Genomic DNA, 18,078 nt, shown 5'->3' on the forward strand with positions numbered 1-18,078 from the left:
TCCTGATCCAGCTCTGGGGCAACAACACAAAGGGGATGTAGAGCTGCTGCAGCGAGTCCAGAGGAGGCCACGGAAGTGCTGCAAGGGCTGGAGCAGCTCTGCTCTGGAGCCAGGCTGAGAGAGCTGGGCTGGTTCAGCCTGGAGAAGATAAGGCTCCTTAAGGGGAGAACTTAGAGCAGCTCCAGTGCCTAAAAGGGCTACAAGAAACCTGGACAGGGACTTCGGACAAGGGCCTGTAGGGACAGGACAAGGGCAATGGCTTTAACCTGACAGGGGAGAATGAGATGAGACATTAGGCAGAAATTCTTTCCTGTGAGGATGCTGAGGCACTGGCACAGGGTGCCCAGAGAAGCTGTGGCTGCCCCATCCCTGGCAGTGTTCAGGGCCAGGTTGGATGTGGCTTGGAGCAACCTGCTCTAGTGGAAGGCGTCCCTGCCTGTGGCAGGGGTTGGAACTGGATGAGCTTTAAGGTCCCTTCCAACACAAAACAGTCTGTGATTCCATAAAATGTTACTGATTAAAATGTTAACTATTATTGCAACATAACTTCTAAACTGGTTCCTTAGGAAATACAAGAGCTATTCACCAAATTCTGTTTACTTAATAAACATAGGAATCCCCCAAAATTCCACCGCCATGATCTTCATTTATTGTTAGAACATTAGATAATACAGGTATCAACACAGTGCATTTTAAAATCAACCACTCATCTGAGATCATCTTAGCTGAAGAATGAGTATTGTCTAGTGTAACATTTGGAATTACATATTTGAATTAGAATTTCTTCTTCCACAGATTATAATCTTAAAACACCCACCATAAAAGAAGCTTCCTTAGCTATGTCCCAGAGGTCCAAACAGAAAATAAACCAATCCCTCAGTCCTCAAGTGATGGTTCCTACATGAATCCAAGGTTATGTCACCAGTCACTTCTCTTCCTGAAGCACACATGGCACCATCCTTACTTAATTTCCTTCTAGTTTTAAGACTAGTTGTGTTGGTTTTAAAGCTGCTTATTCTCCCCATGAAGTCACTAATAGCAAAAAGTTAGCCTGAGGTCAGAGGACAAAGTCAACTCGGTTTTACTATGAGCAGCATGGTACCAGCACATTGCTGAATTTACCAAATCCACCTCATGGAGGGTTCAATCTCACCTGAGCTCTGCTGACTAACCTGGGCCAGCTCCTGACTCATCATTTGCTTTCCTGCAGCTATAAGCAGTCAAGTACCAAAGTAATCTCTCCTCATCTTCCCACCCCCAAAGCAGTCAGAGCCAATCCCCCAACAGAAATTGCTCTCTTTTCTGCCAGAGCAGAAACAAAGCTTATTTTAACCCTTTCAGGTAATTACTCTTCTTCCATTAAGCCCACCACCTGTGCTCAGGTCTCCACAGTGGATGTGGACTGACCATCCCCAAAAGTCACCAGAAACTGTCTTTCTCAAGTTGATTTTTTCACCTTTAATAATAAACCATGGCCCAGAGCTAAGCTTAACTGCCAGCAGGTTTGGTATTTGTCATTAAGAAAAACAGTGAGCACATGCATACATCTCCGACAGACAAAATGATTGCCACCTGTACCAAGACAGCTTCTGAAGAAGCTAAAAAGTTTCCCTGAGCTGCCCCACAGCCGGTCTCTAGATATCCTTCCTTCCAGTCTTACAACAGGTACCTTCTTAAAAGGTGAGCTAAACCTCTTTGTATTGTGTGCATCTAAAAATACATTTGATTTTCTTTGTAAAGACAAAAGCTATTCTTTTCCTGAATGGAACTGGAGATATTATTAAGCAGGAGATATGTAGTCAGAACTCTAATATTTGCATGTCAACTCTCTCTAAAGTATCTACAACACTGTATTTCTACTTTAATATCTGCTCACATCTCCATTAAGCAGTATGTTTGCATCTTTACTGCTCTCCTCCTTTAAAAAAGGGCAGATTTTCACCATGAGGTATTTGATTTACACAAGTTCCAGGGTAATGGTGCTCTTCAGACACTGCTGCAGCTCATACCCAGTTAAAAATTTCAGTCAGAACGAAGTCCCATTCTAGAAGACTTTATGCCAAAAAAATTCTCTATTACTAATACAGCCCCTACTGCATCAGCGCAGCAACCTCAAAAACATCATCTACTTGTTCTATGATTTGGCTATATCAGTACTGAAATCAAGAGTCACAGAGGAAACCTTGGTAGAGATGCAAAAAAAATCAGTGAAGTGCTTTATATAGTGAGGATCTTTGTACAATTAAAGAAACTAAGCAGCAGAAACACCAAGTACGTGTGGTAAGGTCAAACACAAAAACCATACTAGGATACAAAAGCCGCAAGGAATAAGGAGGACAGGAACTCAAACCAACAAAAAAAGTACTGGATATCCTCATCACTTCACCTTGTCTCTTTAAGCTTAAATTACAAAAAATTACAGGTGTTATTTCACAGTGAAGTGCCTCTGCTTGAGGACTGGATGTCTGAAAGGCAGTACAGCTCTGGTTCAACTTTTGAAAGCCATCTATACAAGGAGATCTCTATTCTGTCCATGAGAAAAATGATAGCACTAAGAATTACCACGGTACACTCAAAACCAGCTGGAAGCAAACCCCCAAAGTCTTTCCCTGCCAGTTTGATGTACTAATGAGCTCTCTTTCCCGCTGTCACATCTTCCCAGGATGAACACTGGTACCGCTTGCACTGAACTTCTGCAGCCTTCCTCAGACCATCTGAAGAATAACCTCATACTCTTACCCCGGTAAACATTCTGTGTGTTACAGTCCACTCATCATGTTAACAGCATGTAGATTCTGGACCCCTTCAGTATCCCTAATAACTTTTGCTTTCTATTGGGAGAAAATGAAGGAAAAAGGAGTCATACTCCATAATTATACCATCTTAAGGAATATTAATTTAGCTTTGCTTCTTTTTGTGTTCTAAAAGCAAAGTTACTGAAATTCAACTACCAAAACCAAAACACAGAGACACCAGAAGGCTCCTCTAGGAGTATTACACACTACTTCAGCATCAGCTGAAAACATCTGTACAAAAGCTTTTCCTGTCCTTACAACAGCTTCACACACAAAAAAACCTCTCGTAACTTCACTTGCATTTGTGGATAAGCAGAGGAAAATATGCTCTTCAGAACCTCAGCCTTAAGGAACTTGCATTAAACAGTACATTGCTGCTGCTGTCCCTCAGGAACTCTGAGAGAGAGGACCAAGTAAGAGAACTCTCTGCTGGATTGGTACAAGCCCAGTGCAGGCATTCAGACGTAAAGACGCTATCTGCACTTAAATGATAACCTTAGAAATACCAACCAAAAGCACTGAAGCCTGATCTGCCCATGTTCCAGCACTGCTGGCAGGCAGAGTACCAGCATGCTGCACAAGCATGCCTGGCAATATACTAAGCCACTTATTGAAGTACCAGATCACTGTGCGTATGCTCAGGCATGTGGATACCCATGTGTTCGGGTGCTTTCCTACTACATATGGCTGCTGGCTCACTGTCAGCAAAGTGCTCTAAATAGTGGCTTCAGAGCCTCTCCACAGCCTTTGCAGACATACCCAAACCATCTGACTCTTCTTCATGTTGGTCTTCTCTGCCTGAGGCCACAAGAAATCACAGCAACAGGTCCCATAACATTAGCCTGTAAAGTGTGCTTTTGGCTGCTGCATTCTCTTTTCCCATGCCTTCAATTCATTTGGTGAATTATGTTTCATCTCACCTGTAGCTAATAAGAAAACAACCCCTCTAAGCATCAGAAGGTGGAGTCGTTCTTTACTAAGCAACAACTAGAAAGCAAAAGGTTTGGCTTACTACCAATAACACATGCAGTGTTAACAGCCTGGCCCCTGCTACAGCAGCGGTTAAGTTTAAGGCAGTGGTTAAAGCAGAAGAGAGGACAGACACCTTGCACACAAAACATCAACAGTGTAACTTTCAAGACAACTACTATCTGCATCCAGCCTCATCCTAGAAGTGCACATCAAAGCCTTTCAGTATAACAAAACTACATCACAAGGAATAGTATAGATATTAATTCATTTGCTGTTCAGTGCTTGCCAAGCCCAGGTTACCACCATATATACTGAAACACTTTACGACTTGGACAATAGGCATACAAGTGGATGTGGAAAGTACAAATGCAGAAAGACAACCCAGTTAATCTCCATAATCCACCATCCTCATAGAGGAATTCTAGGCCATGGTACCAGAACTGGACACACAAATTGCTTTTCAAAAACACCCGATTATCTACTAATTATGATGTGGTAATGTTATGAGCATGGAACAGTGTCTACAGGACATTCCTGCCAAGTATTTCACAACACCTTACTAAGAACACGATGTTCCCTTTTAACATAGGCCAACCATAGCAACCCTATACATAAAACACTATAGTTGATCTAGACAAGCGATAATTTACCTGTTCTACTGGCTACTAGTAATCTACCTGCTTTTAAACCACACCAAATATACCTCATCCCACAGTAATTCGTACAATGTGCTTACACTTTAAGGGGTTTAAAAAGTTTTCGTGCAGTGAAACACGTTTTTAATACTTGTAAAGATGTTGGAGAAATAAGGGTGTGGCAGGAACCCAGGAAAAAGAAAACTGGTTTATCAGTCTGTATCTAAAACAAACACTTCCCGGTCATAACAAAGTCTGAGGTAAAAGAAAAATCCAGAACTCTATTTCCAATCCCTTTCCCAACTTCACTCTATTCTCACACTATGGCTAAACTCCATCATAAAAGTAAAAAACTAAGTTACTCCAAAATGTGATTCTTCACAGAGGAAATTTATTACTATAAAAATTCATTACCCTGGGACAGGCTCAAGTAAATTTACTTGATAAACTGAGTTGTTACACATTTCAATCTCTTGACTGGAGATTGTCTCAGGAGAAAAAAAAAAGAAAAACAAAACCCACAGAGAAGAGAGATATTACACCAACAGTTGCCACAATATGTTGTCTCTTTAATGTCTCTCTGGAAACCCAAAAGGAGTAAGAGTAAGCTGTAAAAAGGAGGATTAGATTTTCACAGATAGCATTCATGTGTTAAAATGAACAGAGGAAGCCTACAACAAGTCCTACCAAGTGGCAAATAAACAAAAAGCCCAGCAAAACCACACAGTCTTGGGCTCATAAATTAAATCAGAAAATTCACTGAATCTGAAGGAAGTGCAAAAGAGCCAAAATCCTGCCTTCCATTCCTTTACCTTCTGGACCAGATCAAGCCAAATTATACTTCTTCACAAGGCAGGACAGACCATGCTCCTTCACTGCACAGTGTTGGACATTATGCCAACTACCCAACTAAAGCATTCTCCCCTCTACCTTGAAATAAACACTTAAAATGGCCAAAACCCCACCAAAACGGGATCATATTACCTTTTTCTTCTACTCTAGGCCACAGGCCCTGGCTTTCCTGTTACACTCTCCTAGCAAGGTAACCAACCTCTACAGCCCAGAACAGACTCCACACCTCAGGACAGTGTCCTAATCACAAAGCTAGCGGCAAGCCTCAGATGAGGCAAGGACAGAGTCCAGTTCTCCAGCGAAATTTCCTCATTTTGCAGAAGTAATGCAAGTTCTAGTAAGAAAGGGCAAAACCAAACATCACAAGAGCACACAAACACACACAACCGTAAGCAAGAAGGAACTTGATGTTAAAGCACAACAGGGACACCCTCCCTGACATGAAGCAAATTCTAGGCCCTGATCTGATTTTGTATTTAAGATCCACTGTGTAAAGTGCATAAACACTGCACAAGGCTGAGAAGATCGAGGACACATACAAATACTGAGACACCCTAGAAGGTGGGAAAAATTTGAGTTTCATCAAATGCTATGCCCTCAAACAATCTGAATATGCAACAGGACGCGTTTGTGGAATGGAGCCGCCCCACTAAGGCCTTCGTTTCAGCTTGACATCCTTAAGTTTTATCAACAACCCTATATTATCAAAACTAACCGCTTGCATTCAAGTAGATCATCATTGTGATTCATTTAAGTCTTACCTCGACAAAAGCAAAAGCCAGCTCCAAAAGATAGCTGCTGTTCTGACAAATGATAACTAAGATTAACTGCCACCTGTAAACAAACTTGCCTAAAACAACACTGACAACTTGTAACACTTCCTCACTAAACTAAATCAATTCTTTACTTTTGACTTGACCAGGCAATCATACCACTGGGATCATTACAGAACCTCCACCTTTTCCCCTTTACCTGTAAATACATCACTGGCAGCTATTCAATCACAAATGTACAAAATTGTAAAACTCAAGAGTCTTACATTTGGAGAAAAAACAAAACAAAAACAAACAAACAAAAAAAAAAGAAACCTTGCAGCACAGAAACATAAAAATGCTTCTTGAAAATCCTTCACAGGCACTGTCTCAGCCAAGCTGCTGTTTCACCAGAATACGATTTCCAAGTACCACACAACTCATACTGACCTCCCTGAGGACTTTTTGAGCTCCTGCATTACACAGAGAAACGCCCTATCCCAACCTATTACAGAAAGTTGGCCTTAAAGTGCCAGCCTGTTACCACGCCGCTCATCTATTTGCATGAAACTGTACTTACATAAACTGTTTTGTAATCACGCAAGTAATAACATGCAATTAATGTCAACAGAAGCATAACCACACCGTCTCAAGGAACAGAGTGTCCTTAGACCTACACCCAATGCAAAAACCCACAGCACCTGTTGTCCTTTCTACCTGTAGCTCACGCACCCCAGTATCTCACCGAAATACGGTTACTGCCTGTCACACAGCTCCTCACATGAGCAAAGCCCCCCCAGCCCGCTGTGCTGTCCCTACGAGAGACCACAGGCCGTGCTCACTGGGCCGGGACACGTGTGTTCCCAAACGGACTCCCCGCGTCTAGTCCCGCTTCCTCCGAACCCCGGCGCTGACCTTTAGCATAAATGCGGCTGCTGGAGCGGAGTCCCGGGCAGCGCCGAGGGACCGGGGCCGCCGCCACCGGCCGCCCCACGCATACCGGCCGGAAGGTCGCAGCCGCCCCGCCGTGCTCTGGCTCCACACCGGCCTGGCTGCCACGGCGTAGGCACTGCCGCCCCGCTCCCTTCCTGATGCGGGGGTACCGCCGCCCCTCAGCGCCCCGGAGCGCCCCTACACGGGCGGTGAAAGGGCAGGCATTACAGAATCGTCCCTCGCAGCCTCCCCGCTGCCCCGTGAGCCGTGCGAGGATATCTGTGCCTCCGGACACCCCCTCCCGGTCCGAGATGGGCTGGGCCGTGCCACCCGCCCCGCGCGGCCCGGTCGGAGGAGTGAGCGCAGAGCCGGTGCCCCGCTAGGTCAGAGGGGTGTGGGTGGGTGCCGAAGCCTCCCCGGCTGCCACGCTTCCCACCGAGCCTCAGTGCCCCCACCACATTGATCCCGGGGGAGGGGGGGGGACACCGTGCTGCCGGGCCCCCCCGTACCCCGCCCCGCCGGTGGCCCCGTCCCGTCTCCCCGGCAACGGGAGAGCCCCGGCGCGCGGGGGGTTACGTAACCTCGGCCCAGCGGGAGAGGGAAGGAGACGGAGGAGCCCCTCTGTGCACGCACCCCCCTCCCATCGCGGCTGCCGCCCGCTCCCGCAACCACCGGAGCGCCCACAGCCTCCCCCATACAGCGGCACACCCGCGGGGACAGCGCCCGCTGTAACCAGACTCACCGCGCACACCACAGCCACTCCGCCCGACGTAGCCCGGCACCGACTTCATACAGGCAGAAACGTGACTGAGCCCGCAGAGCCCGCCCTACCCGCGCCACCATTGGCCGCGGGCGCGTGACGCGCGCGGGGGACGCGGACGGGGGCGGGCCGCGCGCCTCCTCCATTGGAGGGGCCGGGAGCCGCTCACTTTACATAAGCCTCACGTGTGGCACCATGTTTCCACCGACAGCCACGATCGCCTCCGAAACCACCCCGCCCCTCCCGTCCCTTCCCCCGCCGCCGACACTCCGCTGCCGCCACCACCGGAGCACTCACCACCGCGCTGACTCCCGCAGCCACCCCACCGCGCAGCACTCCCCCCGCCGGGCCTTAGGGCCGCCGAAGGCAGAGGTTACATCACGCCTCAGGGAAGCGGCTCCACCCCGCCCAAGAGGAGCCGCCCGTGACGTCAGCGCGCGCGCCCGGCGGGCCGGCGGGTGGGCGGGCGGCCGTTGGCAGCAGGGGCGCGCGCACGGACCCGCTGAGGTGGGGAAGCGGAAGGGCGGGAAGCGGATGGACCTCGCAGCAGCTCCCAGGTCTCCTCGGAGGAGGAAGGGGAGGCCGGGATCCCGCCGAGCGCGATCCGAGGAGAGCAGGAAGCGCTTCCCCACGCCTCCCTGCAGGAAAAGGCCGCTCTGGGGAGGGTCTCCCAAGCGCCGCCGCTGTCGGGCCTGGTGAGAGCCCGCGGTGCGGGGAGAGGGAAAGTGGCTGGGTCGGGAGAGCCTGGCAGCCCCGCTGAGAGGATGCTGAGGCGCTGGTTGCGGTGTGGAGGCACCAGCTGGAGCCTGCGGAGAGTGCCTTGCTGGCGGGTCGGTACGCTTACATAAGAGACAGGCTCCCGTATCCCATTTCCTGGCGTTGCCGCCCGGCTGGGTGCACGCCCTGAAGTTTCGAAACTGACCCTGTGTGCTGATCGGAGGTTGCCAGGTCACAAACCAAAGGGCAGAACAGGCGAGCGTAGAGCTTCACCTTTGTCCGGCACCGTCAGTTAGCATCAGTTTGAGTAACTGCAGAAATGGTTAAACATAAAAGAGTTTCCGAGGCATTCAAGGTATGTGCTGTTCCCTTGTGGAAAAAGTAGTGCCAGATATGCTAATTATCGTATTATTACTTTCCCTTCCAAATGTATAAAACCCCAGTTTTTTAATTTATTGGTGGAGGGGAAGGGAAATCCCCCCTTCTGTTCCAGCAAAACATTCAAGAGTATTGACATTTCTCATTGTAGAGTGAAATAATAAATAAATTGTCTGTGATGCTGGTCACACAGGTTTTTGCTCAGGCCCCTGTGCCATCCGAGGTTGTGGTGAGAGAGAACCTGAGCTCTCGAGTTGCTGCAGTCCATCAAATTGCCCACTGTTAAAAGAGTTCAGTGTGTTGAGTGGCACTGTTCTAGTCTCCACATCTTCCAAGGTTGAGCAAAGCAGTCCATAGCTGGGAAATTAATGATAAGTTATGTTAAATGTTCCCATGCAAGGAAGGAACAGAAGACATGCCAAAACTGTCAGTCTTGCTGTGAATACAGCCGTTTGGCATAACAGCATCTTTATACATACTACATATGTGCCATTGCTCCACAGGATGTAATGCGGTGGAGCCATCATGGCTTCCACTGTTTATCTGCAAAATGAGGTTAATGCCGCTTCCCTTCCTTAGAGCGGTGTTAGGGATAAGTCCATTAGGTACATAGATATTTAAGCTATGGGTGTTACAGAAACAGCCTCTGAGTAAAGTACTGTGGAGTATTTAACTCGTGGAAAGGGGGTGGGCAGTGGAAGCATTAGGACTGGATCCTGCAAGTGGATTTGTTGCAGTGCACAAGTCAGCTTACCGGGATTCCATTCTAAGTTTGCACTCCTCTGAGGCATCTATTTTAAAGGCTAATCCCAATTAGATATTCTCAGTGTAGTTTGGGCAACTTGCTGTTGCTGTTAGGACTTCACATCCAAAATGTCATCATTTCTGTTTTTAAGTTCTCTACTTTAGGGTTGGTGGGAGGTAGAATGACATTCTTGATTTTCACTGGATGTTGTTTTTCATGTTAAGTGCCAGAAAAGCCCATCTCTGGCTTTGTGCTAATGGATATATTTCTTACCACGGTTTTGAAGTAAAGCACTTCAACCAAAGCAAAACTTTGAGTGGGCCCCACCACCACCTCAGAGTGCATGAGGAGCTGGAGGCAACCTATGGCACTGCACTAGAGCTGCATGAGTTTCCAGAACAAACAGAACAGGAGACACATTAATCATCACTGGAGTGTCCCAGTTGTAGCCGGCAGACAGTAATTGCCACCACCAGAAATAGACAGTACCTTTTCCATCCTAGTAACTACCAGAGGTATTATTTGAGCTCTGCTTATTTTGAAGGGGTACTAAAAGGTTGGTTTGGTAGAATTTACAGGAATAATTTTTAAGTTCTATTCCTGCCACCTTTTATTGTTTATAGCTTTCTATTTAATAGACCCAAAATTGGGGGAAAGAATGTCAAAATGTGATTTACACATCTTGAACCAGTTGAGTCCAAATTTTTCTATTGCGACAGTTTGGAAAGTTGTGGTCGTGTATGCATACAAGTTACTCCAGGCAATACCAATATGAAATGGCAAGAGGGCAGGCACGTGGCTACTAGAGGAGTGAATGTTACTACTGATCCAATGGCTCATCTGCTAAGAAGCAAAGCAAAGGAAAATGGTTCCAGAATTGTTCAGGACAACATCGTTTGTTTTGATCCAAGGTCACTCTAGCAGTAACTATTAACATAAGGGTTTTAATATCAGAATGAGTAAAATATGTTTGTGTGTGTGTATTCAAAAAGTTTTAAAGAACAGAAACATTAAGAAGATGGTTGTGGGTTTTTTCCAGCTTTGATTCTTTTTTTGTATTCAACTCTCAGAGCATGGTGAGAACAAATCATTCATATATAAGGCAAGTCCATTACAATACATCTGTTTCACCATATAACACACCACATCTCACCATATAACACTGACATTCCTCCAAAATGGCTTTTGGTTGGTGAGCCAGGGCCCTATCCTGCTTTAAATTCTACCTGGCTTCCTCATTCCATTTCACAAGGCAAATACCAGTCTGTATGAAACACCACCATGGAAGAGAGCAATCCTTCTTCACTAGTGGCAATCCATAAGCAGGCAGGTTTGGGCCTTGCATTTTTCTTTTAACTGCACAACTAGTATTGCCCAAACTGCACTGCTAATGTGCAGTTTCTATGTGCTGTTGAATCTCTGCCTAGTTATTTTTCCAGCATAGTAGCTTTCTGAAATCACAAAAGATTAATTGGTAGAACTAGGCCTTTTTGTAGTTTTGCTTAACAAAAGCATTTCAGTCAGTTCTGATAAGCAGCAAGATATTGACAGTATCAACATTTTTAGGTGTCGTGGTTTAACTCCAGCCAGCAACTAAGCACCATGCAAGCCACTTAGTCAGTCTGCCCCAGGATGGGTGAAAGATTTGGGAGAGTAAAAGTGGGAAAACCAATAGGTTGTAATCAAGACAGTTTAATAGGTAAAGCAAAAGACATGCACAAGCAAAACAAAACAAGGAATTAATTCACTACTGCGTACCGGCAGGCTGGGAAGTGCAGCCATCTCCAGGACAGCAGGGCTCCATCATGTGTAATGATCCCTTGGGAAGACAAATGCCATCACTCCAAACATCCTCAGTTTTGCCTTCTCCCAGGTGTATATGCTTAGCATGAGACATCATATGGGATATTGCTGGGTACTTTGGGTTCATCTGTCGCAGCTGTGTCCCCTCCTAATTCCTTGTGCACCCTCAGCCTGCTAGCTGGTAGGGTAAGGAGCAGAAAAGGGCTTGGCTCTGTGCAAGCACTATTAACTAAACCATCCTTGTGTGACCAACACTGTTACCAGCACAAATCCAAAACATCACCTCATGCTAGCTATGAAGAAAAGTAACTCAACCTCAACCAAAACCAGCATATGGGGGGTTGGAGAAATGAATCAAGTCCTACAATGTGGGAAGGAAAAGAAAAACACCACCATAATTTGAGACTTCCTGAAAAACTACCTGAGGACTGCTTGCTTGGGTTCGCAACAGGGCTCATCTTGTTCAAGTTACTATGCTTCCCTATCAACTTGTCTACTCACAGGAGCTACCCATTACAAGTTTTGCCACAGCACAGATGGAACTGTATGTTGTTAAAAAAAAAAAAATCAATATTTCGCAGCTGGAGCCCATGTTTAATTCTTCATTTCCTAAGTCTAATTAATCATCATTTACAGTGACACTAACAGTCATTGATTGTTGCAAAGATCCGGAAAGGCTTTTTTGCTAATGAGGAAAAGGCGTCACTGTTACTCTCTGTACCCACAAAGGATGAGGGAAGGAAAAAACCCACTTTCCTCATTACCTGTGAATATATGAAAAGGTTTTTCTGAAAGCATTACAAAGATTAGGAATGAGCTATCGGAAGAAAGATAGCAATATACATACAGTCTTAAAAAATCGTGATTAAAATGTAAAGGAACATAAGAAACACGGTAAAGAGCTCCAACTCAAGCAGCAAGTTCCTGAAAAAAGGTGCAGCTCCCAAGTCCTTTGCAAAGGTGTATGGTTGTCCCCAGCCAGAAAAATTCCTCAAGAGTTCTGGGGAATATAGTTTTTCATTTTGTACCTACTCTTATTCTTTTCTAGTTAATTAAATTCAGATTCTGTTGGCAACTTCAATGTAACTTTTAAGTTCCAAATATCTTGAAGAGTGACACATAAAAGAGCCCTGGTTTGTTCTTTTAATATGACTGGAAGGACACAAATAGGAAGGGTGTGTCTCATCACTGTAGCTATATGTGCTGATCCCCAAGTCCATTGACATGATTTCAGAAGCAAAATACAGCTCTGAGCAATAGAGGTCTGAGGTCATAGATTCCTAGAATGGTTTGGGTTGGAAGGGGCCCTAAAGATCATCCAATTCCAACCCCCTGCCATAGGCAGGGACACATTTCACTAGACCAGGTTGCTCAAACCCCCATCCAGACTGGCCGTGAACAGTGGCAAGGGATGTGGTGCTACTGCTCAGTGTGTATTTGCAACTCATTTTCTGCAGTCAGCCTCACAGAAGGCCAAAGAGAGCCTGAAATTGAATCCCCAGTGCTGAAAAGGGGTTTTAAGCTTCCTGTGTAACTCAGAGTGCTAGTTTTGTTATTTCACAGTCTGCCTAAGGGGATCAAAGACCTTACACGTCCACCAAAAGGAAAAGTCCTTGCTCCAGCAAGTTAAAAATTGGAGATTATGCAGCTGTCCTGTTAGCCAGATTAGGAAACTGATTTGACTGAAAACATCCCATGAATGAAATTTTTGGTTGGATAACATCACAATTGCAGGAGCACAAAACCCTAAGCAAACCAGGATGGAAGAACATGAGGGTCTAAGGCCTATCACAAGGTTTCTGAGCTGATCTAACATTTTGCTTTCATTAAGTGGGAGGCAGTGCTACTCTTCACCCTATCCCTGCCACCACTACCACTTTGCTACCATGTACTTAGGTTAATGTGCTCTTGACCCTTCCTTTTGCTCACTCTTCTACTTGTCCCCTCAAGTGAGCCAGTTCAATCTGTTCATCTGTCAGAAAGCTTTCGGAGTTTGATTCCTGCCTGTTAAACAACTGCATGATCCCTTTATGGGAGAGTACACTTTCGAGGCCACACATGGCAAGGACAGGGCAGGTGAAAGCTCTTTTAAAGGCAATTAGCAGAATAACATTTCCACAGCTTCTCATACCTGAGGCACACTACTTTCTGGATTAAACATGGAGACATAGCAACTGCACTTGAGACACCTGCATTCCTCAACACGAATCTAAGCAGCCAGGCCTCTGAGCTTATGCTGTGCCTGTAACACAGTGTATCCAAACCCTTGACTCCCCACAACCACTGATTCTCATGAACACTCTTGGTATTGTTTTGAACTCTGTCCTTACTGACCAGAGTCAGTTTACTGACCTCCATCACATTTATGATTTCCTTTTGGACTTGCCTGAGTGAAGTGTTACCAAACTTACAAAAATGGAATGAGAGGTAGACCTTCCTTTAAAATAAGGGCAGAGAGACAAGATCTGGGTACTGGCTTCTCCACCAGTGAGAATTTATGCAATTTTGATTAAGTAGTCATTACACAAAATGTTGGACTAGGTCTTGGCATGGGATTGGAGATGGAGTCTTTCTTGTTCTTAGGTAAATGCACAGTCCTTGTCATGGAGTCATCCTGCTGGTCTTGGCTACTGGGAATCTAGAGGCACACTTCTTCATTAATTTGTTCTCATTTTGAAGAAACACAACGTTAACAGATTATAGCAGAAACATTTGTAAGAAATTGGATGGTAAGCAGCAGACTAGCTAGAATCTGTTCCAGCACACCTACTTCTCTCCTCATTGCAATCATAAGCATAACTTAAACTAGACAATCAGGGATTCCTTCTAGTAAGAATACTAATTATAGATCATAGTTGGTGAGGAAGGAAGAACCAGGTTTTAAATGAGAAAAAGCCTCTTGATAATTCTGAAGAGTATATCTTAATTAAAAACATTTCATTTTCAGAATGAGTTTCCCAGTACTATTCTGCCTCAATCAGTTTTCCAGCATTAGCTCACACATGAGCTGTTTTAACAAAATGTTGCTGCTACTGAAGTCAGTGGAAGGTTGGTTTTGTTTTCAGGGGAGAGTATGTATGACTGAGTTTGCTTCAGGAAGAGAAGCTGGCCACACTACTAGAAAACAAAGTTAACATTTTAATAAGTCTTTCAGACAGTCCAGAAGCACCTTTTAGACTAATAAATCACTTCAGTAAATTGTCACAGATGGTGTCCATAAAAGTATTAGAAATTTATGATAAGCATTCAGAAATTCCTTTCTTTTAATAATTTAAAGAGAAATGACAGCTCACTTGGCACCTTGTCATTAATCTATAACATCAAGGAGTGGAGGATTGATACAAATTCAATTACGATAACTGCCTTTGAATTAAACAGCTTTGGCAACTTACTCCAAAGAAAACAGTAACCAAAACAAAGAGGGTAGAGTCTTTTTCATCTTTGTGGATTTCCTGGTGTTGAATTAGTGTGGTCTTAACTACAACCCTTTCCTCAGTGCAGCTCTAGGGTGACTTTCTCATCTACTTGGTTTCTGAAATACATAATTTTTATGTAGCTGAAATATCCTCAGGACTTTGTCCAGTCCGTCACATTTGTAAATAGTGGCCAATAAATTTTAAATTGTCAAGTGAATGGGGAGAGGCAAACAAGCAGACAGAATCAAAGTGGTCCTATAAGCCTTAATCAGTAAAATCCAGTAGTCATTATCATAAGGAGACACATTCTATCCGCTTGTAACATGTGATACTCTGTTAGAAGTAGAACTTGGGAATTCAATGCTCCTGTTGTGTAACTACAAAATAAAAGGAATTAAACAAGCAAGCAGTTTAATACAGTCAAAAGGGAAAAAAAACACACAAAAAACCCAAACCAACCAGACCCCAAAACCTTATATTCCTTATAGGAGAAAGGTCAAAGGACATAAAAAGGAAGTAGGAATTCGTAGTATTAGTTAAGTGTTGCTCATTAGTGGAAAGGCTGCTGTCATTTTAAAGCACTGTGCTACAGGAAGGCTAAGGAAATACATTTGAGAAAAAAGAAAGGGGTAGTTAGAGCAAAACAGAAGGTTGAAAGAAATCTTACCTTGCCAAAAAGGCAGAGCCATGAGATATGCCTCCTGTAGGCAATTATAAATATGCTGTAGGGCTCATGGTTCCTTGTGTCTGGGTAGAAAACTCAGTAAGCATCAGGATTTTTTAATTTTTTTTCCGGTGACTCTGAAAAACATATCCAGCTGCCTCTCAGCCCTTTGATCGATCTGGGTAATTTCCAATGAATTTTTTTGTGTCTCCAGTCCTGCTCTTTTACTGTGCGTTACTAACCATCTATTGTTAATAATGCTAGTAGGTTTTACTGGCTTCACTTAACAATGAAGAAATCAGTGCTTAGTTAGGGAGGCGGATTCCTCTCATGCAGTAATATCACTCTTGTTCTTTTCTAAATGAATACAGTGCAAGGAAAACAGTGTCTTGGGGCAGCTTTAGAGTACTTTTGCATTGTAGGAACAGCTTATGAAGCCACATTCAAGCCAGTTTTAAAATAGTGGAAACTCCCTGACAGGTACAGAGCTGAATGTGGCTGCAGAGTCCACTCAAGGAGCTCAGCCAACACTGAAGCATTTAGCCTGTTCTGCCAAAGCATTCCTCTGGCTGGTTAGCACAGCAGGTTTGGGCAGGCTGGTCTCCTCTGCAGTCCTTACAGCTGGTATCCTCCTGAGTGGTGATGCCTAACAAGTTTGCTGAAGTATTTCCTTATGTGTTCGTGTGACTACTAGAAAAAGGGTAATTTCCCTCTGCGGAAAAAATCTATACCTTTACTTTGTTAGTTTGCATGTGGTTCTATCTGGGGTTTACTAGCAAGAGTTACCCAACTCAGAAAGAGTGATAAAAGGAACCTGGGGTTTGAATAAGCTTAACAGCTTCTGTTTAAACATTAGGCTCGTCTACTTAAGCAACCAAAATTAATTGCTAAGTTTTTAGCATCCCTGCTCTTCTAGCCTGAAATAGTCCAAGGCATGTGTACATCTCTTCTTGCAGAACAGAAGGCAAATTTAACCTTCATTAGAGTTCCCTCTCCCTTTTCCCATAGCATATAGTAAGTTACCTACTGTGGCATTTAAGCAACTTTACCAAAACTAAAAACTGATTAACTTTTAAGACCAAGCCATCAGTTTATCCTTACCTGTGAGTCAAAGAATTTACGAATTACTCTGGCCAATTTAAACCTTTCCTTGCCTTTACCTCTAGAAGGAACAAGGTATGTCTGAACACCAAGCAGAATTTGAGGTGTTTTGGCCTAGTCAGAGAGCATGCATGTGCTACACTTCAAGGCAATTCAGAAAGCAAACCAAAAAAAGGGGAGTTTTTTAAATGACAGATTTTATACTTCACTGGAACCTAATAACCAATAAATTAACTTTTCTTGTCATACATTGACGGTCTACTGAGACAACATCTCCTCAAGGTCTAAAATGCAAAGTTCATTGTGTCACTGTGTAAAAGCTACTACCTCACTGCAAACTTGATCATTAGAGCTTGACTCATGATCAGTGCTCAAGGCCAGAGACATGGCACTCTACAATATGTCATGAGGCCATTACAAGTAACCATGCTTCAAATCTTGAGATGGAGTATCTTTAAATTCCTACTGAGTTATTGCAAATATCAGTTACAGAAGCCAAATCTATTTAAACAAAACTTTTTCCCCAGATGTGTTGGATTACAGTACATAGAATTGTATAGGGAGACCATTGATAAAATATACTGGAAAAATGAACTGTGCCCATGTAGACACAGCCATTCCTAGTGAAATCAGTGTATTACATTGTTTCAACTCTAGGATGCCACAGCAAGTAAATTATGTAAAATCAGTACACTACAATCAAATTGAAACAATAGAAGAGCTAGTAGAGGACTAGTGTACTGCACATTCAGAAAACTAAGATGCTAATTGCATGCTGTAATAGCTTAATCTGAGCTGAAGCATCAGTTCCACCTGTATAACCAAGATTTTGTTGTTGCTTTTGGTGTCAGTGGAGCTGAGATTTTATAGTGCCAAAAATATTTCACAAAATAAAATTCCAATTTTCAACTTGTGTCCTGACTTGTTATAATTTCTATTATCTACTTTATTAAGAAGAGCTTTACCAAGGTGGTTATTGACATACCATGAAACAGGGAAGCAAAGGAGTAGCAGGAATTACTTTCTTAGCCTCTTGTTAAGAAAACCAAATGTTGAAGTTGAGCACTAGGGTGTGAACTCCTTAATGGCTTGGTCAAATTAGACACAAATCTCCTTATTTGCAGAACCCTGTTATCATCTCAACAATCATCATCATCATCATCACAGATGATTATCTCTCCTCAGCACACCAACATTTTGTATTTTAAAGCTTTTTTGGTTTAAATTCAGGACATGGAACAGTTCATTCACTAGCACTGGTAAAAGGTATTGTTAGTATTGCCATGTCAGTATCTGTCAGTATCTGCTGCTATGGATGGCTACATTGTGAGAGCTCAGACATCAGGAAAGATGTGATTGTGAAAGGACTGTTGTATCAATGCTCCTGCAGTGGAGTAAGTGGCATGTGACAGCACTGTGCAGAGCTGACTGAAGAACACCTTGTTCTCCCTTCAGTTCTAGTTTACTGACTTTGGTGAAACCAGTTATTAAAAGGGAAGGTAGGGAATGTTCTTAAATGAGTCATGTTTGTTCTGTGACTGTCAGACTACATCTG

General features: G+C 44.0%; 1 protein-coding gene across 3 annotated transcripts in view; it reads right to left on the bottom strand.

The window, feature by feature from the left end:
* PER2 (period circadian regulator 2) overlaps positions 1 to 7,773 on the bottom strand; it is a 49,827-nt gene extending 42,054 nt beyond the window's left edge. The window contains exon 1 of one of the 3 annotated variants that reach the window (XM_061378918.1): positions 7,682 to 7,771. The gene's annotated coding sequence lies outside the window, so the exon portion shown is untranslated. Of the gene's footprint in view, positions 1 to 7,681 lie in introns of all 3 variants that reach the window. The other 2 variants (XM_061378919.1, XM_061378920.1) reach the window with 2 other exon arrangements.
* Between the last annotated feature and the right edge of the window lie 10,305 nt (positions 7,774 to 18,078).

The sequence above is a fragment of the Neopsephotus bourkii genome, unplaced genomic scaffold (assembly GCF_033783945.1).
Source record: "Neopsephotus bourkii isolate Nb327-2 ecotype Australia unplaced genomic scaffold, CSIRO-AGI_Nbou_v1 NB_1768, whole genome shotgun sequence".
Lineage (NCBI taxonomy): Eukaryota > Metazoa > Chordata > Aves > Psittaciformes > Psittacidae > Neopsephotus > Neopsephotus bourkii.